The 24838-nt window shown below is 46.1% G+C and overlaps 1 protein-coding gene across 5 annotated transcripts in view; it reads left to right on the top strand.

Annotated features, from left to right (window-relative positions):
* Tspan9 (tetraspanin 9) overlaps positions 1-24838 on the top strand; it is a 225283-nt gene that overhangs the window by 25609 nt on the left and 174836 nt on the right. For 2 of the 5 annotated variants that reach the window (XM_029559782.1, XM_029559783.1), the window contains 2 exons: positions 7788-7847; positions 10467-10563. The exons of 1 other annotated variant lie outside the window; for it this stretch is intronic. The gene's annotated coding sequence lies outside the window, so the exon portion shown is untranslated. The remainder of the gene's footprint in view (positions 1-7787; positions 7848-10466; positions 10564-24838) is intronic. 2 more of the 5 variants (XM_008825480.3, XM_029559781.1) reach the window with 1 other exon arrangement.

The following is a 24838-nucleotide window of genomic DNA, read 5'->3' as shown; positions in this document are numbered from 1 at the left end:
CTTCCCAGAGGAGCCCATGCTGTCCTGAGGACCATGGACTTAGTGTCTCCCTTGGCAAAGCTCTAAACTGCCTGTAGACTGCTCTCCTGTACTTCATGGAGGAGGCCATAGTATTGGAGGCCATAGCATTGGAGGACTGGATGTTCTGGGAGGGCTAGGGCAGGAATACATGTGGGCTCCTAAGGTCAAAACCCCTGGAAGGGAGCACTGGGGAGGGCGTTGCTCTCTGTGTTCCTGCTGCATGCCTAGTGCCTGTAAGGGCTTCTGACAGAAGTAGTCACTCAGTGGGTATTTGTTGACTGAGTACAGAGAAGGGAGTCCTAGCATCAGGTGGTCATGATGGTGCTTCACTCTACCTGTCCACCTCATGTGTGAGGAAGATGAGTTCAGCCCTGAAGCAGCGTGCCCCAGGCCACATCCTGTCAGTGGGGTGAGCCTGTCTTAGAACCTAAGCATCCTGCCTCCTAGTTTTCAACTTGTTTCATTGGCAGGTGTCAAGACAAATATAAAAAGGACAGTACCATTGCAGTCAATATTGACAGGGCATATTCTGTCATGATCTGCTCTGCTATGGAAGCATTGACTGCTTCCTTTTCCTCTCCCTCCTCCCCTTCTTTGCCCCTCTCCCCCTCCTCCTCCCCCTTCTCTCTCTCCCCCTCCTTCCTTTGCTTTTTGGGGAGTGGAACCCAGGGCCTCATGTATGCTGAGCAAGTGCTTTACCACTGAGCCATAGTCCTTGCCTCTCACCCTACTTTTTATTTATTTATTTATTTAATTAATTAATTTATTTGTATGACTATTTGGCCTGCATGTATGTAGGTACACTACATGTGTGCAATGCCCACAGGGCATCGAATCCCCTGGAACCTGGAGTTAAGGATGGTTATCAGCCACCATGGAGTGCTGTGAACTAAACGTGGGTCCTCTGCAAGAGCAGCCAGTGCTTTTAACTGCTGAGCCATCTCTCTAGCCTCTTGTTTTGTTTTTTGAGTCAGGGTCTCACTGTGTAGCAATCCTTCTGCCTCAGCCTCCCGAGGACTGGGATTACAGGCATTTATCACCGTGCCTGGCTCCCATAGTCTACTTGATGTGCATTGTTGGAGAACAGGTTTCCGACCTTCCCTTTCAATCCCTTCTGCTGCCTTCCCCAGTTCCTCTGTGTCTGTTCCAGAACACACTTGCCCTTGATGTGACCATAATGAAAATAGAGTTGCCTCTTAGGGTCAATGGAGGATGGTTCCAGGGCCTCTCTAAGGGTCTCAGAGTTCAAGGATGCCCAAGTTCCTTGTGTAGTGGCTTGGTAGCTGCATCCAGTCCATGCACTTTCATACCTTTGGAATCATCCATATGACTTGGCATCTTCCTCAGCAGATCTGAACCCTTTGTAGACCAGAGTATTTTTCCCCACAGGAGAAGTCTGTGGCACATGAGGGTGGATTATGAATTGTGTTATGATACCTAACACAATGTAGGTATATCTTATACTGTATTATATAGGGAATATAAGGAAACAAGAAGGAAACATGTTTGGTACAGAGGCGTTTTTATCCCCCAGATACTTTTGGTTTACTGTTGGGTGAGTCTTCAGATGTGGAACCCTTGGATATAGAGGGCTGACTGTATATTTGTAATTGTCGTAACCATGTCCCTCATAGCTGTTGTCCATAGAGTTTTAGCTTGTTTTTAAAAATATTTTATTTATTTTTATTTTATCTGTATGAGTGTTTGCTTTCATGTATTTAAGTGCACCCATGTTGTGCAGTGCTTGTGGAGGGCAGAGAGGATGCCAGATCCTCTGGAACTACAGTTATGGATGGTTGTTAGCTGCCATGTGGATGCTGGGAATCAAACCCAAGTCCTCTGCAAGAACAGCCAGTGCTCTTAATCACTGAGCCATCTCTCCAGCCTCCTCTTCTTCTTCTTTTTTTTTTTTCTCCCTTTTCTTCTCTTTGTTTTTCTTTTTCTGAGTCAAGGTCTCGCTATGTAGCCCTGTCTGGCCTGGAACTATGTAGACGGAGCAGACTGGCTTCAATCTCAGAGAGCTCCATCTGCCTCAGCCTCCTCAAGTCCTGGGATTAAAGGTGTGTACCACCATACCTGGCCTGCATGCTAATATCTTACTCAAGGTTTTTATATTGTTTATCTGTCCATCTTCTCTGCATGGTTGTCTGTATTGGATTTGTTCACTCAAACTTCAAACATTTTTGGGACACATAGGGGGTGCAAGCAGGTCTGAGGCCTCAGGAGGTCAGGCGTGAATTGGATATAATGTGCTGGATTCCCGGAGGCAGGAACTGTGTTGCTGAGGGTCTCTCTCTGGCTTCTTTTTAGTAGTCAGGACTCCCAGTTAGGAGACTGGAGGTTGGGGCTGGGAATGCTTTTGCGAGAAATCATTTCGGTCTTCCATTTCTGTAGGGTTTATCACAATGCCAAGCCCTGAATTGTATTCCTTGATCTCATCTGGCCGTTGTGCTATTTGATAGTGATGTTGAGGTGTGCCTAGAAGGAATGTTTTTGTCATAGGAGACCATGGAGAATTGCGACTGCAGCTTGTGTGTGTGTGTGGGAAAGTGGCTTAGGATTTGTATTTTCTACCCCCACCGTTGTTTAACTCACGCCAGATATCTTAAGTCTCATTCATTCCAAAGGCCCAGTGCCTCTGGGACAGGCACTGTTCTAGATTCTGGAGGCACAGGAATGCAAGGAAGTCCTGTCCTCAAGACCTTATAGTTTGGTGGAGACAGACAGTAAGCAGTAGAAATTTACAGGCTATTGGGTAGAGAAAGATAATAGGAAGGAGGAGGGGTGGAGGCAGGGATTGCAGAAGGCCTCACAGAAGAGGGAAAGATGGAAGAAGGGAGCTGGAGTGAGCCCTGTGGATATCTGCGGGAGGTGCATCCTAGGGCAGAGGGGGAACAGGAGGTACAAAGGCCCTGAGGCCAGGAGACTGTTGGAGGCCAGTTTACCTGGAGGAATGTGAGCCCAGGCAAGATCACCTGACATGGCTCCTATGGCCTTGAAAGCCCCCCAAAGGGCTATAGCTTTTATGGGGAGAGGCCATTGGAGGAATCAGGACACAGGAGTGACAGCAGCCTTGTGTTTGTGGCTGTGATGGAATGATCACTGATGTCTATCAGGCACTTGGTGTGCCCTTCCTGAGTAATCCTCATGATTTGATTTCCCTTTGCTGAGGAGGGTGCCGAGGTATCCAAAGACCCAAAGGTGCTGGTCATCTGATGCCAGAGTTCCTTTGTGCTCCGGCCAAGGGGGTGCTTGTAGAGGACCCAGTCAGGCTGACTCTGTGCCTGTCCTGGGCTACTCTAGCTTCCAGGAGGGTGAGGGGCAGCCCCTCCTCTAGCTCTGGTTTGGTGGAAGGAAAGACAGATGGCTTCCAGATGGGGGAGGCTGCTTGGGAAGTGGAACTTGTGCCTGTCTGTCTGCAGACAGTAGCCTCTCCAGCCCCCCAGGACCCTGAGTCTTTGTGTTTGGCTCAGCAGACTGGCCTTGCTATTTAGAGACCCAAGCTTTCTGCTACTGACTCGGGCTGGACTTGAGCTTAGGGCCCCAGGCAGGTGAGTGGAGACCACTGTGGTTGAGCCTTGCCCTCCCTGGGGACAGAACCTCCTGCTGTTCTGAGTAAAGTCAGGCCCCAAATGCCCTGCATTTTATCTCCTCTCTCTTCTGAGGTGGTCAGATCACTTTCAGAATGTCACTCCATAATCCTTGTATTTATCGCTCCCCAAGGAAGCAAGGGGGGCGGTTCCTCTCTCCCCCTGTTTAAAAAAAAAAAAAGTCATCCAGGGTGGAAAAATTGAGGTCAGACAGTAAGGCTGGGAGGAGTGAGGGAGGGAACTCAGCCCAGGGCTGGGGCAGCTCTGCTTGAGCTGGGCAGTGCGGGAGGCACGGATCTGTAGGAAACTGGGTTTCTAGATTTGGGGGTTATATTGCCCATACACGCAGGTGTCTGAATTCAAGGGAGGTTCGGCCTCCAGACCTCCATATACAGTAGCTGTCTCAAGGAGTTCATGCAGCGGGAGCTAAACCTGTTCTGTGTACAATTCCACTTATTTACTCATACCTCTATCCCGGACATGCATATTTGGCCACACATACAACACATAAACTTTCATTCATGCTTACACATGTCCTTATTAGTCTCTACCTTGTCTTCATATATACACACACAGGGTATATACACTCATTTTTACACAGAGCTTGTCATATGTGTACAATGTGGTGTGTGTGCGCATGTGTGCTGAGTTCTGCCTGTGTCCTGATCAGGCTGGTTCAGGGGCTTAGATCTTGCCTCTGAGACTGAGGAGGTTGTCATATGTGTACAATGTGGTGTGTGTGCGCGTGTGTGTGTGTGTGTGTGTGTGTGTGTGTGTGTGTGTCCCATGCACGCACCCTTCCTAATCCACAGAGAGGTATTTGGATTACATGTCTGAGATAGGCACCAGCAGCTGCCAGTTGGCTAACTTGTCATGATAGTTTCTGACAGTGGTACGTTCCCCACTGTTATGGATGCCACCCTGTGACTCAGTTTACCCCTTTTTGTGTAATAAAAGAGACTCCGGGAGACTGAGTACACAAGGGTTCTGTGTTGTTCTCACCTGCTTAGTCTCTAAAAGTAAAATGTCACTTGTATCTTTACCACGAACAAAGAAACGTTGATGGTGGGAAGCTGGAATGTTCTTAGCAGGAGAGCAAGCAGGCTTCCCCTCCTGCTAGGCTCCCTGTCCTGCCATGCCAGCCTTGGCTTCTGCAGCTGGAGTGTGTCCTGACTTGAACTATGTACTACCCGCAGAACCCAGCCCTTGTCTGCTAGGGGTCCAGACTTTCTTTGTTCGGCAGGTGGAAGGGACCATTGGTAAGGGAAAGGCTCCTCCCTGGCTGCTCAGATGCCTGCAGCTTCCCAGTCACAGAGTAAAGCAGCCATTTGACTTTTCTATTTCAGAAACTGTGGGCTGGTGAGATGACTCAGTGGGTAAAAAGCAGCTCCTGCCAAACCCGACAGCCTAAGTTCGATCCCCAGGACCCACATGGTAGACGGAGAGAATCAATTCCCACAAGCTGTCCTCTGACCTCCACATGCATGCCATGGCGCGCGTGCGCGTGCACACACACACACACTAAATCAAATGGTAAAAAAAGTCACTGCTACCACTGCCACAGCTTCAGAGCACGAAATTGTCACGTAGCTGCAGAAATCCAATTAGACTTGAGACTACACAGTGGCCCTCCATGGGGAGAGACGAGGCAGGGCTCCCTCTCCCAAGCTGCCTTCATAAATTTGAGTGAGGGCAGTGCAGAGCTAGATTGTTATTCATCCTTGACTTTGTCTCCTGACCTGGAAATCCAGCAGTAAGACTGCATGAAAACCTGACACCAGCCAGTCAGGACTGTGATGGGTAGAGTAGCCTGACACTCGTGTATGTCCCAGCCTGTCCCAATCTATGCTCCAGCATCTTTCTGAGCCTCAAAGCTCTGGCCTTCCCATTGGGAATGGGACAGATGGACCAAGTTCAGTAAACTTTCCCAGTCTGTTGCAGTGCCCGTCCTCCAGGCCCCTACTTTCTGTGAGGCCTGATTCCCCCATCTGTTTAGGGCGGTGGTTTCATGGTGACCTATGCCCCATGGGGCTGCTGTGCTGCTCCAGGGGCTGTCATGCCAGTTTTTTGCCTTAGTGCCCCCATGAATTCCACTTAGATTGGCTGTATGTATGTATATATATTTGGTTATTTGAGACATGATTGCATACCATATCCAAGGTTGGCCTTGAGGTGTTCCTCCTGACTCAGCTTCCTGAGTCCTGAGATTACAGATGTGAGCTACCATGTCCGGCCTGGTTGTATTTTTCTTTATCTATCACCTTGTTCCAGAAAAGATGATTAAAGTAACCCCAAAGTAGGAAGGTGAGAGATGGCTGGGCTGCTGAAGTGCTTGCCATGTAAGCATGAGGATCTAAGTTTGATATCCCCACCATTCATGTAAAACCTGTTATGGCAGTGTGCACCTGTTTCCCAGAGTTGGGGAGGTGAAGACAGGAGGATTCCTTAGACTTGCTGGCCATCCTGGTGAGCTCCAAGTTCAGAGAGAGACCCTGTCTCAACAAATAAGGTGGAAAGTGATTGAGGAGGACACCTGACATCCACCCTTGGCCTTTGCATGTGTGCTCACCTGCATGCTTGCACATACAACATGAGCACACACACAGGAGCACACACACACACACAAAGTGACCCCAAATAGTGTATTAGTTTGTTTTGTTCCTGCCTTCAGTTTCAAATGTCTACTAGGACTCTTGTCACCGATCAGCTGATGGATTGTGCTGAGATCCCAGGTGTTCACACATTCCTGCCACCACACCACCACTGTGTCACATCTCATTCTTTTCCTTGAGAACTCAGTTTCAATGCCACTTAGCTCCTCTAAGCATTCCCTGCATCATTCGCATGTAACCCTCAGCTCCTGTGATCTCTTGCCTCTGTATTGTGGGCTGAAGACATTGGGAAGAATGAGACACCGTCTCTTCTGTGGAGTCTGGTGAGCAGAGAGTGATCTGTCATTTACAACAGGGACAGATGTGCACAGGTCATTGCAATGAATCGTGTGGAAGGAACTCTGTGAACAGCATGGGCCATACAGATCTGAACTATTCATTCTACATGCATGATAAATTGTATTGATTTGGTATGAGCTTGAATCTGGGGACGTGTGTGTGTGTGTGTGTGTGTGTGTGTGTGTGTGTGTGTGAGGAGAGAGAGAGAGAGAGAGAGAGAGAGAGAGAGAGAGAGAGAGAGAGAGAATTTGGTCTACCACTGAATCCCAGCCCTAGCCCTTATCTTTTTAGTAAGTATATATGTATAAATATATTTTACATTTTTTAATGTATATGAGTGTTTTGCCTGCATGTATTTAAGTGCACCCATGTTGTACAGTGCCCATGGAGGCCAGAAGAGGGTATTAGACCCCCTGAAATTGGAATTTCTGATGGTTATTAGCTGTCATGTGGGTGCTGGGAACTGAACCCAGATCTTCTCGAAGAACAGGCAGTGCTCTTAATGGGTGAGTCATCTTTCCAGTCCCCTACTTGTATATTTTTAATTTTCAGGAGATTTTATGTTTTCTAGATCTTCTTTTTATCCTGATTTAGTTTCATGGATACAGTATCACTTTTTATTTCTCTGAGGATATTAGTGGTAGTTTAGCTTCTGGGAGCAGTTATTTATCATGATTGGCTTCAGTTGTGAACTTGACACACCTAGGAAGAAGGAACTTCAATTGGGAAATTACATTTATCTGATTGGCCTGTAGGCTTGTCTGTGAGGAATTTTCTTGACTGTTGAGTGATGTGGGTGAGCCCAGCCCACAGTGGGTAGTGCTGTTCCTGGTTGTCCTGGGCTATATAAGAAAGCAGGCTGAGCACAGGCCAGAGGAACAAGCCTTGAATTCCTGCCCTGACCTCCCTCAAAGATGAACTGTGCCTTGGAAGTGTAAGATACAATAAACCCTTTCCTCCCTCCCCCACCTTTTTTTTTATGGTTTTCTTGAGACAGGGTCTCCCTATAGCCCCAGCTGGCCTAGAACTCACTATGTAGACCAGGCTGGCCTTGAACTCACAGAGATCCACTTGTCTGCCTCCCGAGTGCTAGGACTAAAGGCATGTTCCATGATGCCTGGCATTTGGTCATTTTTTTTAATCACAGCAACAGGAAGCTAACTAGTATACCGTTCATGTTTCCTGTTTCCTGTAACAGGTGTGTGTTTTCTCTTTCCTGAAACAGGTGCTCTTCAGAAACCTAGTGCTCCCCAGTCTGTTGGCATTTGAGTGAAGCCTTAACAAGGTGAGAATGTCTCTGTCTCTCTCTCTGTCTCTCTGTCCCTCTGTCTCTGTCTCTGTCTCCTCTGTGTGTGTGTGTGGGCCTCATGTTTAGTGATCTGGAGGGTATGTTTCACTTAGGAACCTGGTAAATTACCTTTGAAGATTTTTGGTTTTTTTTCCTTGAGCAGTTGAGATTCCTTGAAGAGGAGACTTCTAATCCACAGGAAGGTCCCCTGTGCCCAGGAGCTTCATAGAAGGAACTGGCTGGGCTCTTAAACCTTCTTACTTCAACGTAACCCTGTGCTGACTGTCTCTAGTCACAGACCTCTGCTTTACTCTGCCCACTCTGGTGGTGGCTGGAGGAAGGATGTGGAGGCAGAGATCTGTAGGGGGGAGGGGAGGATGGACCTGTCCCTAAGCACACTTAACCCAGCCTTCTGTTTATAGCCCTCATGGTGCTCTGATCACTAAGCTTTTGGGGTTCTGGTATGCTGATATGTTAGGATTCAGCTTGCTTCAGTCTGTTAACCAACCTCCCTCCCTCCCTCTCCTTCCCTCCCACTCTGTTTGAGATTGTGTGTTTGTGCTTTAAAAGTCTTCTTTTGGGGCTGGAGCGAAGGCTCAGCAGTTAAGAGCACTGGCAGTTCTCACAGAGGACCCATTCTCAGTACCCAGCACCCACATGGTTCCTGACTCCAGTTCCAGGAGTTCTGACGCCCTCTTCTGGACTCTGAGGGCATTGCATATATGTGGCATACCTGCATGCACATTGACAAAACACTCATACACATGAGATGAAATTCTCCTTGCTATTGACTTTGTGAGGTAAGGGCGGCAGCAGGCCTGAGTATGTGCATTCTTTTGGAGAGCAGTGTTTCTGCTGCTCATTTTTAATAGGCCATGAAATAATTTTCATCAGCCTTGTGGCAAGGGGTAGGAGTTCCTTTTGCACATGTCTGTTGCAGGAGCCCCTGTGCCTACAACTGTATAGGTTACGAGCAGGTTCTAGTAGTCACGGGCAGAATGAAAGAATGAACAAACGAATGGGTCTCCAACAGACTTAGAGACAAAAATAGAAACACAAGCCAGCTCAAGAAACTTAAACTTTGCTGGTGTGCCTGCACTGACATAACTCTGAACCCATCATTTGAGGCTATCTAATGCATTTAATTTTTTTCCCTCATCCTGGATTATTTTGTCTGTCTGCAGTGAGCATGTTATTCCTATTCTGTTTTTGTTTTGCTTTTTGTTTTTGGTTCTGGGGATCAAACCTGGGACCTTGCAAAGCAGGTGCTCTACCATCGCACCCCACCTCTAGCCTAATTTTTTCTGATTTTCAATGAGGAATGAGATAACTACAGATAAGAGAGCATCCTGTGTCAGCACAGGCACGGTCTACTGTGTCTGCAGCCTCTCCCAGCTCCTGACATCTTACACTCCAGTTTCTTGCAGTGTAAAGTGTGTGGCTGGGCTGATGAATGTAAGGATTAACCCGACTGTGAGTCCTAGGATTCCATCATTGTCCTTTGTTTTTGGTGTTGGGAGGAGCTTGGTCTCTTGGGGAAAGACCTGTCCTACCCCTCTTGCTTTGGCCCTCTTGCCCCGTCTGCTCTTTGAACCCTTCTGCTCCTTCAGTGTGCACTTCAGAAGGTACTTTCTTCATGACCATTCTCAGTGGTGACCATGGCGGCCCGCCTCCTTTTTCTAGTTCCTCTGACAGTTTTCATTGCTAGTTGGGTATAGAGGAAGGTGTGTGTACCTTGGAGTCAGAGTGCCAGGCTAGAATTCCAGTTGTTACACTTACCTGTTGTGCTGTGGGACTCTGGATAATTTACCTAGGGCTTCTGTTTCTCTCATGGGATTTATTTTAGATTTAAATAATTGTGTCTCCAAGTCTGTAGGACATTGGTGCCGAGACCCCAGTAAATGCCAAAATCCACTGGCTGGGGGGTGGGGGTGGGCTGGAGAGATGGCTCAGTGGTTAAGAATACCGGCTGCTCTTGAAGAGGACCCAGGTTTGGTTTCCAGCACCCACATGGCAGCTAACATCTGTCTGTAACTTCAGTTCTCTTCTGACCTCCATGAGCATTGCACGACATGGGTGCACTTACATACATACACATACAATAGTAATAAAATATTTTTAAAAATCTACCAAGGGTCAGGTTCTTCATATAAGATACATATAACTGATGTTCAGTTAAATCATACTTAAATCACCTCTAGAGTATTTATAATACCTAATATAATGTGAATGCTGTGCAAATAGTTCTAATTTTGTATTGTCTGGGAGCAATAACAAGAAAAATCCAGTATATGTTCGGTAGTACAGGCCCAACTTTTTTCTCAATAGTTTTAATTCATGGTTCATTGAATCCTCAGGTGCAAAACCCTCAGATATGGAAGGCCCACTGAGTTAAATGGGTGACATGATAATAGCAGTAATAATTGCTGTATGATTTTGTTTACCCACAAAGTAAGTGCTTTTGTTATTTTCATCTCACAAATGAGGAGACTGTGCCATAAAGCAGTGACTTACCCAGGGTTGCACGTCAAAGACACTTAGTTCTTAGTTTTTCTTCAGTTGTCTTGTGTTTGTATTACTCTCATAAATATTTATAAAGCGTTTGCTCTGAATCAGGTCCTGGTGCTGGGAATGGAGCAGGAAAGGCATGAAGCGCCCAATGAAGTATAAACTTGTGTTCTTGTGTAAGAACTGTGTTCTACCAGGTGGGGAGGTGAGTGGGGTGGAGGAAGGGGAGCAGGGGAGGGCATAGGCACACAGTGACACAGTAGGGGAGAGTGTTGAGGGGGGGAGGGAGAGCTCTGGTTACACTTGATGGAGCAGCCTATGGAGAGCTAGCTGATTTGTCAGCTTTCCTTTTCTGTGTCAGAATACTTAAGGTAAATGAACCGATGAGAAAAGGCTCCTTTGGTATGTGGTTTCAGCTCATGATCATCCAGCTGTGTTTCTTATGGGCTTCTGTCAAGGCAGCATGTAATAGCAGGGCACATATGATGTAGCAAAGCTGCTTACCTCCAGAGGGCCAGGAAGCAGAGAGGAAAGGACTGTCCTAGGATACAGCCTGCAAGGACACATCTCCAGGGGCCTGACTTCCTTCCACTAGGTCTCCCCTTGTAAAGATCATTTTGTTTCTTCAGTGCCATGGCCTTGGGTCTAAGCCTTCCTCCAACACATGGGCCTTTGGGAGTCACTGCAGGTCCAAACCAAAGCATCTGGGAGGCCTAGGCCTGGCACTGGCAGGAGCAAATGCAATTCTGATGTCATAGCAGGACTCTCCTCGTGCAGGGTCTTGAGGCCTTGTGAGCACTTAGCTTGATATTTCCACAAAGTCAGAAAAATGTATCTTTTCATTTTATATACTGTGTGATACTGGATAAAGAAAGCAGTGGACGCTTGCGTTCTCTGGGGGCCATATGTGCTCTCTTAAGACCTTTACATTTTTGGATCCCGCTTAGATTCACAGGCAAGCCCTCCCACAGAGGAAGTCTTCCTGGCCCTGGTGCAGTTGGGTCCTTGTGTTCTGTGCACTCATGGGTTATGGATGTTTACCTGCATGGCAGCATGTGGCTGTGTGCTTACCTGTGTGGTCCTCAGACCCCCTTGGTCTTCACTGTGCCATAGATATCTGAGGACAGAGGCCCAGGCTGTCCTCCCTCACTGCTCCCTCACTTGCTCCCATCTAGCACAGTTGTGGGTAGGTTTGTCTCTTAAGGACCAGATTCTAAGAATCTTGGGCTTTGTGCCAGGCTTGGTGGCACACACCGTTAATTCCAGCACTTCGGAGGCAGAGGCAGGTGGATCTCTGTGAGATTGAAGCCAGCCTGGTCTAGTTAATGAGTTCCAGGCCAACTGGGGCTACAGGGAGACCCTGTCTCAAAAAACAAAAACAAAAATAACAACAACAAAAAAGCCTTAGGCTTTGCAGACCATATGGTCTCCACTGCAGTTCCTCAACTTTGCCCTTGTCACACAGAAATGTCCATAGACAATTCACAAGTGAGTGAGCAATGAGCAGTGGCTGTCTTCCCATACTGTTTATTTATGGATACTGAAATTTGAGTTTCATATAATTTCCACATGCCATGAAATACTATTCTGCTTTTGATTTTTTTCAATTTTATAAAATATACAAACTGTTCTTAGCCTGCAGGCTGTACAAAAATTGGCAGTGGGTTAGGTTGGGCCCACAGACTACTGACCCCTGAGGTGGTGTACTGCATGGCTTATAATGTGTTTTCAATAAATATTTGTTGAGTGAGTGAATGACATCTTGGACCCTGGCAAGAGGTAGTGAGCTGTTGCTTTCCCTTAATTAACTCCATAATCCCTGTCCTTTATCACTTCCCTGTAATGTGTTGAAACTAAGGAAGAAGGCCAGCTGGTCTGCTTTATTCAGACGTAATTCACTACCATAAAAATTGGCCATTTAAAGTGTGTAGTTCACTGTTTTTATCATGGTCTCAGTTTTGTGATCATCATTGCTCTTTATTTTAGAACATTTTCATTACCCCAAAAGAAATCCCATTAACAATGTCTCCCATCCTTCCTCAGCCTGTCTCCCTATCCCAGCCCTGGACAGCCATGAGTGCACTTTCCTTCTCTTTAGGTCGGTCTGTTCTGGACATGTTACATAGCTGCAGTCATACTATATGTGGCCTTCTGTGACTGGTGTCTTTAACTTTGCATCATGTTTTCAGGCTTTATCCATGTTGTAGTGTGTTTCAGGATTTATTTCCTTTCTTTGTGTGATACTGAGGATTGAACCCTGTGTCATCCTCAACCACTCCTTAAAAAAGTCTAACACATGCAGAGAGCACATTTTGTTTCTAGTATGTACTCACTAAGTTGGCAGGTAGAGTTGAATTGTTTCTACTTTTTCACTCATGAATTATGCTGCTGTGAACATTCATGTGCAGGTTTTTTAGACTAGTTTGGCCTTGATCTCACAGAGATCCACCTGCCTCTGCCTCTGCCTCTGCCTCTGGAGTACTGGGATTAAAGGTATGTGCCACCATACCTGGCTTGTTTTTATTTTTTGAGATAGGTTCTCACTGTGTAGCCCAGGTTGGCCTTGAACTCATGATTCTCCTACTTTGGCCTTCCAAATATGGGGCTTCTTATATACTGCCCCGCCCCGTGTATGTGTGTGTGTGTGTGTGTATGTGTGTGTGTGTGTGTTTGTGTGTGTGTGTACGTTTTCATTTCTGATGGGCATATAAGTGAGTGGAATTGTTGGATGTCCTGTTCAGCTCAGGCTGTTGTACAAAGTACCACAGACTGGTGGTTTATAGAAAATAGAAATTTATTTCTCTCAGTTCTGCAATCTAGAGTACAAGGTCAAGGCCAGCTGCACGGTCAGATTCTGGTGGAGACCCTCTTTCGGTGTATCTGCATGTGGGGCGAGTAGGTGAGCCAACTCTCTGGAACCCCTTTTCTGATCACTCCTCAAAGGCCTCATGTTGTAGTGCCATAGCCCTAGGGGTTAGAAGATGAATGTTGGAATTTTGGGGTCATACAGTGTCTGTGTGGGGTCTCTTAAGGAGCAGCCAGCAGATTGTCTCCCAAAGTCTCTGCACCACTTTACTCTCCCACTGTGATATATGAGGGTAATTCTGTTTTTAACTACTCTTTTTACTGTCTTTTTAAATTGGTAGACTAGTTTTCCAATAGTTTGTTGAACCTTTTGGTTTATTTATTTATTTATTTATTTATTATTTATTTATTTTTGTCTTTTTGAGACAGTGTCTTCCCTGTAGCCCCAGCTGGCCTGGAACTTACTTTGTAGACTAGGCTGGCCTTGAACTCAAGAGATCAGCCTGCCTCTGCCTCCCAGGTGCTGGGACTACAGGCATGTGTCACTGCTCCCAGCTGGTTTTATTTTTAAGACATGGTCTCATGTAGCTGACCTAGCCTTGAACTCCAATTCTCCTGCCTCTGCCTCCTAAATGCTGGTATTATAGGTGTGCACCACCATATCTACGTTTAGTTGAAATGGACTCTTCTGATTGGAAGAAGAGCAGCTGAACTTGAACATTTAGACAAAAGTTTTGTTATTTTGTTTGTTGAAAGCAATAGTGCAGGACTGGATGGCTAAGCGGGTAAAGGCGCTTGCTGCCAAGGCTGATGACCCAAGTTTGATCCCTGGGGGTTCACATGGTAGACGGAATCAATTGACTCTCACAAGTTATTCTCTGACCACACAAGTGTTCACCCTTTGTACACCCATGTGCGTGTATACATACACACTAAATAAATAAATATGTAAAAAATAATCTTAAAAAGGCCAATAATACATGCTTTTTTAGGACTTGTTTGAAAAAAAAACCAAACTTGATACTTGCTGGTGATGTCCTTATCATAGTTGATAATATCCAGCAAACTCCTTTTTTGTTGACTAAAAAAACATTTTTATTGATTTGAGAATTTCATATAAATATACTTTGATATATTCAGAACCCCCTCTTGCTATGGATTTTTTTGTTTGCTTCATTTGTTTTGAAACAGGGTCTTACTTTGTTGCCCAGGCTTGTCTCAAACTCTTGGGCTCAAGGAATCCGACTACCTCAGGTTCCTGAGTAGCTATACAAGTGTCAAGCCATCATTGCAAAGCAATTCTTATTTTTATTTATTTATTTTAAAAAATAATTTATTGAGAATTTCATATATGCATATAAAGTGTTTTGATCAAATCCATGCCCACTTCCTCCCCTCCAACTCCTCCCATATCTCCCCATCACTTTTTTCTGATAACTTCGTGTAGTCTTTCTTCTTCTTCTTCTTTTTTTTTAATGGGGCTTTTTGTTACTCTAACATTCCCTCCTCTGTAGAGGTAATCCCAAAGTCTTTTAAGGATTAGATAAAAGCTCCCGAATACTTTGGAAATTTTTGGCCTTTGGAACGGAGTATATTGCTAAGAGGCTCAAGGGCATTGTGAGTTTTAGCCAGAAACTGGCTACTTTTCTTTGGGGTCTTTTTACCCTAACTGCCTAGCCAATTCCTACCTCCTATTCTTATCACACCATCCTCTGAAGAGGTTACACAGCTTGTGGATAGGGAATCAGGGTGCAGACTGCTCTGGCTTCTTTCATGCTGAACAGGGACACAGGGTGAAGCAATTGGGGTACCCCTTCCATGGGTCTCTCTAAAAGACTCCCAAATTGAATAACTGTTATCTGTAGGGGGAAAGAAAGTCCTTGACTGGTGAATAGCAGATGTGAAGGAGAAGTAAAGGCAAGAGTAATTAGTACTACAAGTTCTAGACAAGGAGCTAGAAAAAAGTCAGAACAGGGCAGTTTTCACATGTTCATATGAGAGTCCATTGGAATTTATTGACAAGGGCTTCCAAAAGCATCCCTCTATTGGGTTCCTCCTCATTTTTCTTTTGTCTGCCAAGGCTGGACTCAAGTGATGGATTTAGGATTTGCTTTCAGGCATTTTGATAGCTGTTGGAGTAGTTAGTCAGTGTCAGGTCCCTCTCAAAGGCTTCTAGATAGGGGGAGAAAACAAATTTATCCATCATTTTAGAACAGTAGTGGGTTGTCTCCCTTAGCTACAGGTGGGCCCTACAGTATTGCAGACCAAGGTTTGAAATCTTACATCTGACTGAGCAGCACTTTCTGATTAGTAACAAAATCATCAGTGAGAAATAATTGTCTAAATAACATTTTATATGGCCTTAAGCCTAATGTCTGGGAAGTGTAAACCCTGGAACTCTTAAAGAAATATACTGATGACTTTACTCTTTGGTTATACTTTCCTTTTGGGTGTTTAAGATCATACAATTGGCCCAAATAAATCAATTTGTTTTTACACTTAAGGTCGTTTGAGGATCTGTTCCTCGGGTCACATGGGCTTTGGAGGAGCTCCTGGCTCCTTTCTTTTACCAGTTCCTCTATGTGAAGATAAGTCAAAGGTCCTACTTGACCATGTCAGACTTCACTTGGAAGCATGGAGGAGATGTTTCCTCTGAGTTGACCCTCCTCTTTGTAGAGGATACTGGTTCAAGTCCATCTTGTGGAGTCTCCATGGCCTCCCTGAACAAGAGGACAGGTGACTCACCACAGTTACAGGACATTTTGAGAGATGTTCCATAGTCCTCTGGAACTTAGTCGACCTTGGAGGGCAAGGGGAAAATCTATCCTTTAAGTCCCCCTGACCAGATTAGTATAGGCCTCAAAGTATGGCTGTTAAACATCTAATAAGGTTAGTTCCACCTGTCTGGTACTTTTAATTACCACGTGCTATATAGGTAGAGCTTGGGTTAAAAAAAACCCAGTTGTTCTCAGATAAACCTTGACTATATATATTTTGGTCCTTAAACTAGTTGACTAAACTATGACCTTAGAAAATTAAAGATTACGTGTATATTATTTTTGTCTCATCCTTTATAGATCATAAAAAACCTACACAGACCTTCATCACTTATTTAGGCTCTTGTTAATGCTATTATGTCTCATAATTATTAAAAAAAAGAAAAATGAAAATGTAAAAGATGTTAAAAGGATATGGGAATGGAGATATTTTCCAAAATAGAAAAAAATGAGAAAGCCTAGGCAACTTATTTTGAGACAGGGTCTTGTGTAGCCCCAGCTGGCCTTGAGCTCCTTTTGTAGCCAAGGATGACCTTGTATTTTTCTTTTTCAAATATTTTATTTATGTGTGTGAGTGTTATGCCTGCATGTGTGCAAGTGCACCTGTGTTGTGCATTGCCCACGAAGGTCAGAAGAGGGTGTCGGATCCCCTGAAACTGGAGTTATAGATGATTGCTAGCTAAGATGTAGGTACTGGCAACCCGGGTCTTCTGCAAGAACAGCCAGTGCTCTTAACTGCTGAGCCATCTCTCCTACCCTCACCTTGTATAAAAATTTACTTATACAAGTGTGTCTGTGATATATGAGCACGTGTGCGTGCAAGTGCAAATAGAGGCCAGAGGAGGATATTGAACATTCTACCCATCAATCTCTACCTTATTTCCTTGAGACAGGATCTGACACTGAACCAGCAAGTCCCAGCGATCCTATTGTTTCCGTCCCCTATAGCACCTGGGTTTCAGCTTTTTGCATGAGTGTTGGGGATTTGAACTCCACATGTTTGAGCAGCAAGTGTACTTACCCACTGTGTCATCTCCCCAGCTTTTGCAAGCCAACTGTTTAACAGATCTCTGAAGACCCAGGCAGTTGCTCCTGGGTGGGTACAGTGGATCATGATGTAGCCCTCGGGGCTTGGACTTTGAATCGGTCCCTGTGCATGCTGTTTACCCACTCCTCACTCTAGTATTTCTGAGTAAAAGGGGTTCCTTCATTCATCTGCCCATCCGTTATTTATCCATTCAGCAGATGCCTTTGAGGACATACCATGAGGCAGGAACAGTACCTATCTTACTGGCCTAATGTGAAGGTTAAACAAGGCCATGTATTTATTGGAAGTGCTGAGTATGTGTGGATACTCCCTAATCACTTAATAAGTGATAATACCAAACCTAGCAGAGAACTGTCCTTGCTGTAGTTACACAGTCCCTCAGGGCTTGTCACCATATGAGGTAAAGACGGGCTCTGAAGGAGCTCATCCTGTCCATATCCTCCACATTGAATCTAGTCAGGGTCTGGCCCCTGCTGGGAAGTCCCTACAATGGGGTCTGCTTTTTGCTGGGCAGCTCTGGTTTTTAGCTTCTCCCTTTGGAACTTTGCTTCCTTGTTCATGCTCTGCCACCAAGACCTGACTCCATGGTCTGTGTGACAACCCTGGGAATATTGGACACCAGCTCCCCTTGCCTGCTTACCAGTGCCATCAACTATTTGGCTGACTTCATCTCTCATGCCTGGCGCCCGTTGCTCCCTTTGGACATACTCCAGGGTGTAGTGGGTTTGCATCCTTCTGGCCTGGATTAGAGGAGTGGGATGATTAGCTTGCTACTGTGTTTTGCACACAAGAATGAGTTGTACACTTCTGAGATGACAAATCTTCACCTTGACCAGAGGATGGTTTGTGGAAGACAGTGCTCAAATGGGAACAGTAACTGCCCTGAATGATGGCAAGAACAAAATGTCAGCTGAGGCCTGTGTAGTATCCCTCCCCTTTGCCAGCTCAGGCCAGGGGCCTTGGTGTTCCTGATGGGTGTCACTTGGGCAATGCTCCCTACTGGAAGGGTTGTGAGTTTTTCTATCAGGATAGGAAACAACCAATCCTGATAGGGCCGAGCCTCTGAGCTGCTAAAGGCAGGTTGTGACAAGCAGCCTATTCATAAAAGCACTTCAGTAAAAACAAGAGAGATTGGAGTTTGATCATTTATCTGTCTGAGGGCCCCTCTCCCCTTTTGGTGGCAGAACCGTGTGGCTCTAGCAGTCCTTCTGCCACTTGCAGCCCATGGGATAAAAACCTTGTAGTCGTGGTAACCAGGAAGAACTGAGCAGTGCCTAATTGGTACAGCCTGAGGCCCTCCATGGTGAAGGAGCTGGGTTTGAGCATTTCCCTCTTCCTCAGGTTGGGTTTCCTGTGTTCCAGGCTCATTTTCCTCCCTTCATCCTTCTGTGGTTGGTTAATTGTTCAGAGATTCCTCTGTCCATCTGTTCTGGAACTCTGAGGCAGTGGGAACAGAACATTATGTGGGATTTGGTCCTCTCTGCCTCCTTCCTATCTCATCTCTGCCTGAAGGCTGAAGGCAGAAGATGGAGCCCTGGAGCATTTGTTGAGTGGGCCTCCCCCCGTAGATCTGGGAAGAACACCCCACCAACCCCCAGAGGCCTTTGCCATAGGTACCAGTTTGCCTGGAGCCTCATGACTTGGGAGAACAGGGTGGTCTGGAAATGAAGGCTTGATGTGAGAGGCACTACAGGCAGATGGTTAGCCTTGTTTCTGGCCTCCATTTGGCTCCCTGCTCCTTATCTCCTTAGAATTCACACGAGACACAGAATTATAGAGTTTATCCCAGAGTAAAGGAGAGCACACTCGGGGTGGGAGTGGACAATGGCTAAAAGGACCTACCTTTTCATGTAGGCCTCACACTATTCCTTTTTTATGTGTAGGAGTGTTTTATATGTATGCATGTATATGTATCATGTGCATGTAGTATCTGAGAAGGCCCCAAAGAGGGTGTTGGATTCCCCAGAACTGAAGTTATAGGTGGTTGTGAGCCATTATGCTGGTGCTGGGAACCAAACTTTGGGTCCCCTTCAAGAGCTCTAGTGTTCTTACCTACTGAGCCATTTCTCCTGCCCTCATACTATTTCTGAAGTCTCTAGAACAAGCAGCTTTTCCTGAAGGACTTTGTCCTGTCCTTGTGATTGACAGGCCCATTTGGACTGACTTTTACGGAAGGGGTGATGGTAGATAAAGGCCCTTGCTGGACAGTAATCCTATAAGGTTTAGTTAGGGCTTCTAGAGCTAGGGTTAGATAGTTATCTAGTAATGACCCTCCTGGCAGTTCAGGATGTCACATCTCCACCCAGGGCCAGAGATCTGACTCACATTCCATTCTTATGGCTAGTGAAAAAACATTGCAGTTTCAGATTTTACAGGATGTTGATTGTGAGCAAGGGGTCAAGCTTTTGTCTTCCAAGCCTGCTAATACCTAACAAGCTACTTAATAGCATCACGGACCCTGGTCAGATCCTGCTCTGTCAGTGCTGTTGTGGACTCTGGGCAACTTATGTGAAGCCTTTTCCTATATGTAAAGTACCAGATCTTCAGATACTGGAGCAGCACCCGGAGCCCTGCCCGACAGGAGGAAAGCCCTGTGCACCTTTCTGTGGTGGTGGCAGCAGTGAGGGGATCGAGAAAGGGGAGGAGGAAGAGGAGGATACAGCTTTTCTTAGATTACCTGGTCTCCTGCCCCTCTTTTTTTTTTTTTTTTTAATGGAACAAGAGCATTTATCCCATATTTAGTGTCAGACATGGGGGAACTTTGGTCTGGGCTCCACCTCTCTATGCTGGCAGTCTTAAGACTCCTTAGCATGCTGTTATGTCCACTGTACCCAGTGAATTACCACCCAGCCATGCCTTGTGGCTTTGGATAGTCTGTTTTTTCATCTGTAACCCATGGAAAATGTTCCCTTCCTTTCTGGCCCCTGCAGAGACATGAATAGGGTCAGGTGACATCAGCCAAGCTTGACTGGTGGACTACAAAGGCAGGCAGAACATTGATGGGTGACAGGGGTGAGCTGGGGGTCGGGGGCAAGGGCCTGGTTAGCCTTCTACAGGAATGCAGGGATTTCATAAGGCAGGTTGAGCACAGGACTTAGCAGGACCCTTGGGATACTGTGGGCAAATGGAGTCCCTTGGGTTAATCCGCTCATGGTGAAGGTGTGGGATGGGGGAAGTGTTCATAAACTCCCACAAATGGAGCATCCCCAAGTGCATCTGTAACCCTGTAGTGGACAAGCTCTATGCTTTTTGCTCTCAGGATGCTTAGAAAGTGACATGGGGTGGTTTAAATATCAGGACAGACTTAGTGATATGCACTAAGTAGCAACCACTTCTGTACCAGACAGATGCCAAGCATCTGTTTTAGAGGGGGAATGCCAGGCTCAGAGGGGTTAACTTCCCTGAGCCTGCACAGTTGGGGATGTAAACTAGGGGATTCTCAAGTCTGTACTTTCCAGGTGGGGGCCTGGTTCTGAGCCCCAGGAGGCCTGTGGGAGCTCAGTTGCCCCCTGCTTTTTGAGGCTTGTTGACCATGTGATCTGTGTGTGCCTTTCCCCCTGCCCTTCTTCCCCGCCCACCCTGCCCCTGCCTGGAGTGCTGGGACCATGGATTTAATCTATGGGTCTCCCTGCAGGGAAGGTGCCTGCCTCCTTCTTGCCCTTGGCACTTCACCACCTTTCTCTCTGGCCTTCTTTTAGTTCACCTCCTGCTTTACAGCCATTAAGCCAGAAAGAAACCTGTGCCAAAAAGCGTGGGTGACCTTGGGCTTTTGTTCAGAGTGTGGATTTTCTAAGCTCCCCTGAGGAGACGAGTCATGTGATACAGTTTTCTGTGGCTCTGGAAGTGTTCCTAGGTAAAAAGAATAGGGCTGGGGTGCCACACCACTGCAAAACCACAGGCCTGGTAGGCACTGGGCCGAGTCTGGTGCCAGTCTGCTTTGATTGGCTGTGTGATCTGGGTTCAATACTCCCTCAGTCTGGATTGCTATAAGCCAGGGCTTTATATCAGACTATCTCTAAGGTCTATTCAACCTTAACAGTTCTTCACTCAAATTCTCTGCCCTTGGATTGATAGATGTTGCCTAGGCCTAGTGGCTCTGTCTCCCTTGCGTCTTTACAGCAGGGTTTGCTTTTCAGCTGGTATGAATTGGAAAGCTTTACTGTGTGCTTTGGAGAGCAGGGGGAATTCCAAGTTCGTACCTCTGAGATCTCTCGAGGATGAGAAGTTTTTAAAAACAAGTTCAAACAGGGTCTGAGGGGTGGGGCTAGGACACAACCTTGGGTACTCATTTGGCCAGAAACCCAGCTCAGAGCTTTGGAACCTGGCTGGTTAAACCCACAGGACCTGTCCTGTCCTAGTTTGCTTTCTGTTGCTATGATAAACACCATGACCAAAAGCAATTGGAGTGGAAAGGGTTTATTTCAGCTTACAGGTTCCAGTCTATTGTTGAGGGAAGGTAGGGCAGGGATTTGCCGCAGAGACCATGGAGGAGTGCTGCTTACTGGCTAGCTCCCATTCAGCTACCTATGTTATATAGCCCAGGCTTTTCTGCCCAGGGATGGCACCACCCACAGTGGGCTGGGCTCACCTACATCAATTAGAAATCAAGAAAATGCCCCAAAGGCCAATTTGATTGAGGCAATCCCCCAATTCCCTCAGATAATTTGCTAACTAAAAGACTCTACCCCTTATGAACTTGACACATGAACATATCACCTGAAACCATCAACTTTTCCTGTCTTTTATTTGTCTCTAAGACCTCATGTTCATATTCTAGTATAAAGTACAATACAACTTTAAAAGTCCCCCACTCTTTTAAAGTTCCAATGTTTTTAAAGTTCACTGTTGGGGGATGGAGAGTTGGCTCAGCAGTTAAGAGCACTGGCTGCTCTTGCAGAAGATCCAAGTTTAATTCCTAGCACTTATACATGATGGCTAATAACCATCTGTAACTCCAGTTCCAGGGGAATTTGATACCTTCTTCTGACCTCCACAGGCACTGCATGATATGGGTGCACTTACATACATGTAGGCAATACACTTATACACATAAAAAGTTTTTTTAAAAAAATTCATTGTCTCCTGGGGAAGGGTTGGGGGCACAACATAGTGGACAGTAACAGGGATGGTGGAGTATATGGGGTGGGGGGCAGGCTATGGGAGGGTGCCATTTGGGATGCGGGTACAAAGATGAATAAGATTGTTTGGGATGTTCTGTATGAAATACACACACACACACACACACACACACACACACACACACACAGTTCAGTGTCTCTAGAAAATATCCAAAGTCTCTTAACTGTGGGCTCCTATAAAATGAAAAACAAGTTAAATATTTCGTATTTCCAGAGGGGATATATTCTAAGAGGGAACAACCAAGACATGATTATGGAGAGGTTAAAGCTAAACTTAAGGCCAGCAGTGCAGCTCAGTGTTTGATATCTTGGACTCATGATCATCTGGCTCCAAGAGGCCCGGGCGGCTCCACTTCTCCAGTTCTGCCACTGGAGCACATGCGACTTGTCTTATAGGCTCAGGCTGACTCCACACCTGCCATTGTCAGTTGGTAGTTGCCCTGTGGTCCTGGCATTTCTGGTATCCTGGGGTCTCTACCATACCTGAAGCTGCACCTTCATTAATGGCCAGTCTCTTCAGGGACTCTGACCTTGCCACATGGTGCTAAGCTTCAGCTGTTGACCCCTCAATCTTGCATCTCTTATGCTTTGAAAACCAGTGTCAGGTAGGAGGCTCTTATACATTGCCAAATTTGGCTAGCAGCCTTGACCCCCCTGAGATGCAGCCTTGGCTCCCTTGGACCACAGCGTCTGTGTGCTGACTCTGAGGAAATACTTTTCCCAGAAGATTTCACCTCAGTGATGCTGTTCTCTATTAATCACAGCTGATTTTTCAGCTCCAGCTGACCTACATCCACTGTCCTAGTGAAGCACAGGTTTTATTTCCACATATTCTTAATTCAAACATATAATACAAATAGCACCAATAGTATCTTTGAGGGACTCTCAAACTCACCTCTGAAACTTCACAAGCTAGGCCTCTGTTATATGTATTCCTCCAAATTATCATCTTCCAAACTCCCACAGAATAGTCCATTAAGCTCTAAACACTCAATGACTTTTCTAGCCTAAAGTTCCAAAAGTCCTCTACAATCCTCCAACAGAGTCGTTTAAAGGCATAAAAAGTCATATGGTTGCATTCATCAGAACAGCACCCACTTTTGGTACTAATTTTTATCCTCCTTTGCAAAGGCAGTGTGGGGAGGAAGGGGTCTATTTCATCTTACAAGTTATAGTTCATTTTGAGGGAAGTTGGCAGGAACTCCTGCAGGGCAAGGACTTCAAACAGAAACCATGGAGGAATGCTGCTTACTGGCTTGTTCCCAGGCTCATGCTCAGCTACCTTTCATATATAGCCCAGGCCCACCCGCTGAGCATGGAATTGCCCACAGTGGCTGGGCCCTCCCACATCAATTAGGAATCAAGAAAGTGCCCCATAGACATGTCCATAGGCCAGTATGATTGAGGCACTCTCCCAATTGAGACTTCTTCAGATAACTTTAGACTGGTTGACAGCTGAATCTAACTAGGAGATGTTACACACTTGACTCACCAAGACCCTTGTGTGGCAGAAACCCAACAGGCCAGCAGCCCTAGTTCCGCTCCTGCTAGGGTCACTGGCGTCCCCAGCCTTCCTCCTCAGCCCACCTGCCCAGCTTCTGTGCCTTCCTGTCACCTCCTCCAGCTGCCCAGCCTGCACCCCTCCCCAAAGCACTCATATGCTTTCTGCCTGACTTCCTTTGCTCAACCCTTCCCTGTTCCCTTCGTCTCTATATCTGTTGATGCCACCTGTATCCTCTCATGCCCAGCCTATGAAAAGATAGGACAGGAGGCTGAGTAGGGTACAGAGTGCAAACCATGGAGTACACTCACTATAAACTGGAAGGTGAGGGCAAGGACTGAGGTATCACTGACAGTCAGATCACCCTGATCCATCATCTGCCTGGTGTGAGGCCATGTGCTATAGGTGAGATAAAGATGTATACACACGTCCCTTTGGGGAGACACCATGACAGTTGGGAGACCAGTGCTCCTGAGGCATACCTACTTAGCAACAGGTGATAATATGTGTCCCTACCTGAGAGAGGCTGCTTGGATATGGGGAACTTGGGTGGAGCTGCAGACCTAAGTCCAGGATAGCTCTTGTCACTGACTCCCTTACAGATCATGACTCAGTCCCAGGACCTCTCCAAGTGTGGTTTCCTTTTGGAAGAATGGAAGGTTGGGGTGGGTCTTCCTAAAGTTCCCTTCTGAGTTACTGGTTACCGTTTATCAAGTACCATCTTTATGTCAGGCTGGGCAGCCCCCATCCCCTCCCACACTAGGCTGTTTTTTGCCCTCATCCTTAGATGAGGAGACTAAGGTTTTTGTTTTGTTTTGTTTTGTTTTGTTTTGAGATAGAGTCTCAATAAAAACCAGACTGACTTTGAACTCACTGTGCAGCTAAAGATGACCTTGAACTCCTGGTCCTCCTGTCTCACTGTTTCCCAAGTGCTGGGATTATAGGTATGTGGATTTAGAAATTTAGATGAGTCCCATAAGACCATGGATATATTCATTTGGGTTCAACTGTACTGTTGTGTATTAGAGCCCACATTGAAACACTGGGAGGAGCTCTACAAATTTTGGGATTAGGAAAGGTAAAGTTGGAAGTTTAGTTAACCTTGAGTTTGTCCTACCTGGGGCTGCAACTGATTGGATCTGAGACTGGCCCTGACTTTCCTGATGACTTGGTGTTCTGTTTTTTTGTTTGTTGGTATATATATATATATA

The sequence above is a fragment of the Nannospalax galili genome, unplaced genomic scaffold, assembly GCF_000622305.1.
Source record: "Nannospalax galili isolate Female #2095 unplaced genomic scaffold, S.galili_v1.0 scaffold589, whole genome shotgun sequence".
NCBI classification, from domain to species: Eukaryota; Metazoa; Chordata; class Mammalia; order Rodentia; family Spalacidae; genus Nannospalax; species Nannospalax galili.
Note: the sequence above shows the minus strand (reverse complement) of the source record. Positions and strands in the feature narration are given on the sequence as shown.